The sequence below is a fragment of the Drosophila novamexicana genome, unplaced genomic scaffold, assembly GCF_003285875.2.
Source record: "Drosophila novamexicana strain 15010-1031.04,08,12 unplaced genomic scaffold, DnovRS2.1 tig00004555-arrow-pilon, whole genome shotgun sequence".
Lineage (NCBI taxonomy): Eukaryota > Metazoa > Arthropoda > Insecta > Diptera > Drosophilidae > Drosophila > Drosophila novamexicana.
The window spans coordinates 1,022,127-1,030,628 of record NW_020825052.1 but is presented as its reverse complement, the minus strand read 5'-3'; the positions used below and the strand labels follow the sequence as shown (position 1 = coordinate 1,030,628).

The 8,502-nt window shown below is 37.9% G+C and overlaps 1 long non-coding RNA gene across 1 annotated transcript; it reads left to right on the top strand.

The window, feature by feature from the left end:
• Positions 1-2,739: 2,739 nt before the first annotated feature.
• LOC115770266 lies at positions 2,740-4,017 on the top strand. Its single transcript, XR_004018828.1, has 3 exons — positions 2,740-3,165; positions 3,223-3,340; positions 3,414-4,017. It is a non-coding gene; the product is annotated as an uncharacterized LOC115770266 (long non-coding RNA).
• The last annotated feature ends 4,485 nt before the right edge of the window (positions 4,018-8,502 follow it).

Genomic DNA, 8,502 nt, shown 5'->3' with positions numbered 1-8,502 from the left:
CATCAAATCAATTAATCAATCGGAACAAACAATTTTAGAAAAAGACAGATTTTGACTATATTCGAAATACGTTCATAATTTGAAATTTGCTAAAATTAAGAGTTAAACATTAAATATATGAAATGTATTTATGCAGATTCAGCTTTAAGCAATACTTTGTTGCACGCCTATCTTCAGTATATATCAGATGTTAATTAAGGCTCTCATTTGGCAAATTTCAAATGCCAGATAAACGGCAATTACAAGCAACATCATTTCAGCTCGGACCCATAATTCACGGCGGTGCTATCGCACGGCGAGCACGGATCCATTACGGTATCTGGTGTTGGACAACGCTTAAGTCCGCGTTATAAAATGAAGCGAACGTTTCATAAATTCAATAAATAATTATTGCTGCGCCTGGGCCTGGGCCTGGACCCGGGCCTGAACCAGGACTTGGCCCATGACAGTGCACGGCGATGGTATCTGTAAGTGGGTGCATGTACCGTTACCGCATCTGGGTCTGGCCAGCCGCAAAGTGCGGGTGTGGGCGTGTGTGTAGGTGTGTCCACACGGATATACCCCGCATTCGCTGGCCTGCAGTTAATGTTCCTATTTATACCCTGAACCTACTGAAAATGGGTAAATTGGGTATAATACTTATGTGCATATAAGTATAACAGGCAGATGGAAACATTTCCAATACCGTTAAGTATATATATTATTTATAAGGACGACAAGCTGAGTCGATCTAATCATGCCATCTGTCTGTCCGTCTGTGGAAACTATAGATGATATTAGAAAAATATGCAATACGCAGAATGAGTCTATAATGTTATTCGATATTCCTCCTTTATCATTGCATCGATAAATATTGATTTTGACACTTAGTTTTGGAGCATAACTCGAAGATTATAGGAGCTAGATAGACCAAACTGGGTATGTTCTCTCGTATGTGCAGTTTAAGAATGTTTGTCTTTTTGGATAACGTCCCTCAATCTCTCCAAATAAAGAAAAACCATGTTTAATAATTGAGTCTTAAGTTTTGGTATGTACTTGCTTGAGGATCGGAGCATAAGCACCGAAATTAATGAAAATGCATTCCCCATAAAAAGTGCAAGGAAAGAGGAGACACAGCCTAAAGAGCGTAGCCTCCGGCGTGCGACTGTGTATGTAAAGAAGGATGTGAAAATGCTTGTAATGGAACTAGGGTATCTAGTAGTCGGGCACACCTGACTAGAACAGCCTTGTTTCAGTATTGCCGCATTGCATGCCAACAAAGTGAACGGCCCACCGGGCGTATGCGCATTTATTAAATGAAAATCGGTTGATGCCATTGCCTTTCTTGGCCTGGCCGTCCGTTCGTCCGTCCGTCCGTCGGTCCGTCCGTCCGGCCGGTACAGTTCCAATTTGCAGCTGAATGCAAATTGTATTGTAGTCGAGTTATTGTATAATTGGTGCAATGTCGACTGGGCCGGGCACCGTCGCCGTCGGCGTCGCCGCATCATCGCAGGCCGTGCAAGGGCGACTGTGTGTGTTTGTGTCAATAAATTAAAATGAGAATTGATTCGCTTACGCCCGATTTAAGCAACAACAGGCCATTTTATGGGCAGATATGCACTGGGGCCGCCATGTAAACAGTCGCAACCAGACACGGATAGGGGATACGGTCGATATTGCCCGGCAAAATAGTCCAGCATGTGCAGACGCGTGTCGAGGCTCGCTCGCATTTCGAAACTATTAACAAACAAATTATATGTTGAATCCGCACTTTAAAATCCAATTTCAGCACGCATTACAAGAAAATTCCATTAAACAATGGACTCCACCGTTTCGAATACCCATACACACATATATTTATATATGCTATATATAAGTATAATACAATTCCGGCGACCTGGTCAGCCGCAGACACAGTGTCTCCACAACAAACTATAGTATGCACAAGCAGGCGCATTAAGATAAGAGAAATCGTCTAACAAAACGCATAATCTACAGCTGAATTACGAAAAAATAAATCGGTAACACAATTTAAATTTATATCAAAGACAGTGCCTACAAACATATGTGTACGAACACTAAAACAAACGATGGGATAGCCTAACGGACTCGGAACAAGATAAGCGACTTGCGATGCGGCAACTGCGGGTCCGAGCCGTCTGGTTGTTGGCCCGGCTTGGTTTTGGCCCCTCCTGATCCAAGTGGAGAGACCTGTGGATGCTAAATGTCAGCGGAATAATAAAATTAGCTGTTTTAACGACAATGAAATTGTCCTAGCGCTGTCTCTTGGCATTTCTTTGGTTGTTGTTGGTGTTGCATCTTGTTGGACCGCCTGAAATATGTATCGATTGGAAGACCAATCAAACGGCATCGTAAATATTATCTTTGGCCATCTGCAACTTTGCAGCCTTGCACTAAACCAAACCAAACCAAAGCCAACAAACCAAATGTGCCGTACCATAAATTTAACAAAGTGACATTTCTTTGTCATGTTAATTAGACCGCCAAGTGGATAACGAAATTTGATAGGGCATCTAAGATACCTGCTCTCAGAATCGAAGACACACTCACTCACTCACGCTCATAAAATGCTGGCCACAAAGGGTCATTCCAATGAAAACTATCTTTCCACGCAGTTGCATACTACGTACGGCCCAGTCAATACCATCATCTTCGTAGACTTTGTGGCGACGACAACATGAGCATGGATATTTCACTCATTAATATTTATTAGCCCTGCGTTTATTTACATAATACAAAAGACATAAAAAATCATGAACCAAAAAACATCAACACTGCTTAAAAATGTTTCTATCTAACGTTCTTTTAATTGAAAAACCCCAATAACAGCCAAGAATATCTGAACGGAATCAAAATCAGGCTTGCTCTATATCAACTCTGAAAAGTTTCCTCTTCGATAATAATAATAATTTCTAAGCTTCCTTTATTAGCAAAAGCAAAATACCTAATTCTGATTAAAGCAAGAGAAGGGGATGGAGAAGGAACTACACTGAGGGAGAGAACTGAGAGAAACTGTATAATCAAATAAAGGCTAAAAGACTTAAATTCGTGAGAATCGCATAGTAAGGCGATGTTTGCAGCGCAGAATGGGATGTTTTCAAAGAAGAAGAGTTAACTAGGTCTACATGGATAAGAGACTATTGAAACGTTAATTCGAGTATCCGGGTATATATTCTTACTGATATAATAATTTATTTAGTTATTTTAAAGCTTTCCATTTAGAAGACCCCCTACTTTAAATCTAATTGTCTAGCCATAAAAAAAACGTTCTATTCTACAAAATTTAGCAAAATTCGAACGCCAAAAGCCGAGTTATATCAAAATCTTAGCCCTCCCATGAGTAAGTCAAGCAAACCAATAATGTGGCATTTACTTACTAGTTGTCTACGGACAAATATATAAACTGGCTATAGTGAGGCTGGGGAAATCAATCGATGTTAATGACGCTTCACTGGAATAGCTGGCACAACGATCTCGGAGGGCAGACGTCAAGACAAACTTCATTGCCTGGTCGCCTAATGGCCATAATTATTTTTACTCATCTTATCAGCCCGAGTTGTCTGAATGGTGTGCATGTATCTGTGTGTGTTTGTGTGTGTGTGTCCGTGTCGATGTCAAAAAGCGCACCACCCGGTTCCGCAAAGGTGGCCATCGGTCCCACATTTTGTAGGCGTCTGACATCGTTGTAAATGAGTATTTTTAGGCGCTCGCTTGGCGTTTAATTCCGTATTTCTTCAATTTCTCTAAGGTAGACACCGCACAGTGCACGTGTGGTCATGATTTATGGCCAACAATGTACGTCCATTAGAGAAGGCTTTAAGCCGAGGCGTTCGCAAGCAAATACGGTCAAGAAGAAATATCCATGTTCAGATTTAATTAATGAATCGCTTCAAACAACGAGCCACAACTCAGGCACATGACGCCAAGTACTGTTATATGATTATTTAATGTGACAGTAATTTCTATTATTATTTTTGTTATATAATACAAATTTAAATATGTCATTATATTGAAAGATCAATGTGAACTCATAAGAAATGTTATTCACATAAATTAATTTAAAATAATATACAAATTTTTGCCTTGAATCTCTGTGCCAAATATCCTAGAACACATGTGGAAATTCTTAAAATTATGTAATACATAAGTTTTTAATAAATAATTTGTATCTTTTGGTTATATGTGTCTACATTGATATGCATTTGTGTATGTAAGGAAACAATATATATAATAAGCGTATATACTAAAGGAAATTACCCGAGGTCGTCCGGGTCAAATAAATGTTAAGAATGTTAGTATTAATTTCCACTAGGAATTAGCATGTAAACAAACGATATGTAAAAAGAAGTTTGTAATTGTAACTTAAAATTGCTGAATCATTGCATTGGCTCAACATACATGCAAACATACGCACGAGTGTATGTATGTAGATATGCTTATTTTCTTATTTATAAGTACATACATGCATGTAAATGTGTACTTACCAAAGACGTCACATACATGTGCATGATTATTTGCCTTTCATCAATTTGAGTGAGAAAGAAAGCACTACACATCACTAAAAAAAATAGAGAGCTCGTTTGAGTTAGATCAGAAGAACTAAAGAAGGACTAAATTATTATGTACATACATACACAAATGCATACATACATACATACATATATAGTTACAAGCATACATGTTAACATACATGCATACATACACACATGTATACATACATGCATGCATGCATGCATGTACACATGTGTACGTACGCATACAGCTAACTTTGCTGACGCGTCATTGTTCAAACTGTTCTCAGCTTCTTTCAATGCACAAAAACAACAATATGCATTTATACGCACGGAAGCGGGCAAAAGAGAAGGACGAATTTGCATAAGAAGCAATGCAATATTTTTTTTTATTGCGTGCCATTAGAATCAAACGAATATGAGGGACACGAAAATCAAAAACACACTAGAACTTTCTAAGCAACCGATGTATGCATGTATATGTGTATCTTTATATTATAAATATATATAATTTAAATGTATTATATATATTCATATACTATTAGATCAATTTAATAACTTACCTTATGCAACATAATTTTAATTTTATTACATACATGCACATGTATGCATGTAAGTAAGCACTTTAGACACAAAACACACATGGAGCACAAGACAACGCGGCTTTTTCAAGCTATAACATAAAAAAACACAAACAAAATACACCATATTAGGCACAAAAAAAAACATTAAAAAAATCACTATTAGCACACTAAACAATTAACTTGCTCACTTGTAACCAACGCGTGGTCAACGTCAAGACGCGTCACTTTGAACTAAAGAGAAACAAACAGCGAAAGCAAAGGACTAAAACGCGTCACAAAGAGAGCATGATCGCTTTGTAGTTGTCCGTATGTCTTTTATACCCCTTCCCGTCGCCAACAAGCGACTCCCACTCTCTCTTCACTTTGGCGCAGGCAAAATTTAATGATGTGCGCCGTGGGCTCAATTCTCTCCAACGTTGATTTGTCATTGTCTCTTGACACACTTGAACGCACCGTGGATCGAAACATTTAATTTCAGCACCATATTAATAAAAAGGAAATGTAAAATATTGTAAATTATTAATACAGCTGCATGCCAGCAGCTGAGATATTCGCTGAAACCGAAAGTTGATGCGTGCATATTTGTACCACTGTGCTAAACTAAGAAATTGGCGCACGCATAACTGTAATCTGCGAGTGTCCTTTTGACATTCCTTCTATGTCGTCGTGAGCGCAGGCAAAAATGCCGCGATTTTCTCAATTTAGTTTTAGTTGAGGCGTCTTGACGTTGCCCACGCGTTGGATACGTATAAATTAATAGTTTGTGAGCCAAAAAGTGATTTATGTTTTTTGTTTCTTTTTTGTTTGATTAATTGGCTTGCAAGGACATTGTTGTCTTATGCGCCATTAGTGTTTTTTTTTTGTTGTTTTTGTTAATAGTGCAGTGCAGTGCAGTGTTAAACAACTAAACTGATTTTGTGCGAGGTAAGTTTTTGGAATTTCCTAATAAATGTTAAATGCAGATCCATACATGCACATGTACATATGTATGTATGTATGTATGTCGCTTGTTACGTGTGATGCTAAGCAGTGCCAGTTTTGAAATAGACAAGCAAGCACAAAGAATATTCTAGTGTGTTTTTCATTCTCGCTTGTTCATTTTTTTTTTCATTTATTCCTAACGGCGCGCAGCCTAAAAACGTTCCTTTGCTCCTTCTGCGTTCGTCATTCTCTTTTGCACGCTTTCGTGCGTACAAATGCATGTTGTTGTTCTTCTGCACTGAAAGACGCTGAAAGGAAGAGGCTGAACAAATACATACGTACTTGGTGGCGTTAAATTTAGTCTTATATGTATAAGTATGCATATATATTAATTTATGTATGTACGTATGTATGTATGTATGTTTGTACATGTATCTCATTTAATTCCGCTTTCTTATGTCTGATCTTTCGCAGCTAATTTTTTGTTCTTGCAGTGATTAAAAAGAGTTTTTCCTCCCACTAATTGAAGGATAATCCAATGATCGTGCTCTTGTATTTGTATTTTTCAGTGAGTACGCATTTACTTTTATTACAATTATTTTTATTTATATTACTATTATTATTATTATTATTATTATTTTTATTATTATTATTATTATTATAATTATTATTATTATTATTATTATTTTATTATTTATTTGTATTTTATTACTTTTTAATATAACCATTTTTACCTTTTTGCTTAGACCATGTTTTTTATTTGTAAAAAACTTGTAAATGTCAAATTAAGTGGAATCACTTAAAAGCCCTTATACATATGCATATACATATACATATTCATATAATGTAGAAGCGCATATTAATGTATATGTCCACAAAACATAAGTTGGTAAATGTGCATATAAAGTAACATCCGGTCGCAATGGGCATAAAATTATGATATAAATAAACCTCTATATTATATTCAATAAATCGCATATCGCATGATTCTTAATCAGCTTAAGTTTGTACCCCCTTCTTGTAAATATATATAATTTCGAGCAGTTTATTTATTTAATTAGCGCTTAGTTCATTATATTGAAGAAGGATGTGATATACGCGCATTGCTTGTAAGCATAGTTAGCTAATAACTCAAACACAGTCGTGTCTATTGCATTGTCGGGGGAATGGGGGGGGAACGGGTGAATTAGCATACAGCATCACGCATACGCCCCGATGTGCGCAAACGCAGGCCAAAGAAGACACAAGCTGCATGCTTATGCCTTGCGCCAGTTGCCAGTTGGCAGGATATTAATTGTTATAGTTGCGAGATGTGTGTCTGCTTGAATTGTTTCTGGGGCTTTGTGCGTTGCAACCAAATTCTAATCTTGTTGAAAACGTATCGCCGTGCCCGACTCTGTCAAAGCCAGAGCCCGGCATTTCGGCTACACTGACACAAGGATTTCCGTACATGACAAGCAGCAGCAATAATTTATAGAGGCTGCTGCGTAAGCAAGCTGCGTGGCTAAGGATGCTGCTGCTGCTGCTGCAGCTAAAGACATGAGCACACCACACACACACACACGCACACTCGAACACACTTGAATACTTGCTCTTCGGTTAGGGTTGGGATAGGCCTGACGGCCGGCCTTCTTTGGAACCCAACCCGAGCATCGGGCTGTCTCCAAGTCTGCCCGTGTCTGCTCGACGGCTGTATATTTGTTCTCGTCTTGTTTCACTTAAATGACACTTTGCATTCTTGTAGCATCTTGAATCCTATAGGCAAGTGGGTTAGCTCGACGTCTCCCTATTTTCGGGGGTGGAGTGGGGGAGGGGGTCCTGACAGCATCGACGCCCACGCGCTGGGGTTTGAGTGCGTTACGGTGGCAATTCCTGCAAACAGACAGGACGGACTTACGCAAACGCATCTTCTTGGAATTTTCCCTTTAATTATTTTCGAGCAAATTTGTGTTCTTTGGTATGTTATAATTGAGTGTGAATAGTCTCGATGAATATGAAAATTTGTGAAAATTAAATAAAACTTCTTATGGACTTACCCGAAGCAGCTGTGACTAATTGTTTTAATAGGCACAAGTATTTAAGCAATTTGCTGCCAAAATAGCTGCCCAGCAAGATATTTTTGAGCATGCATAAGATTGTTTGTGTTTTGGCTGAATTTGCATTTGAAAGGTTTTTAAATATTTATAAACCAATGCTGGTAGCTTTCAGGTCATATGCAATTAATGTTATATACTGAACAGAAAACGTGAAACTTAAAGAAAATGTAAATTAATGATGCGATCATAAATGTAACTATCGACATCTTGGTAAGGATTCAGCAAATTTAAGGCATTGCAAGTTCTATGTCCTATTTGCAAGCACAATTTCAGATAATATTGAACGCATAAAAGCCGAATATGAAGAATATAAACTGGGTAGAGTTGCGCCTAACAAACCCAAACATCGCATAGGCCATAGGCAAAATATAGTTAATATGCTGAACTTAA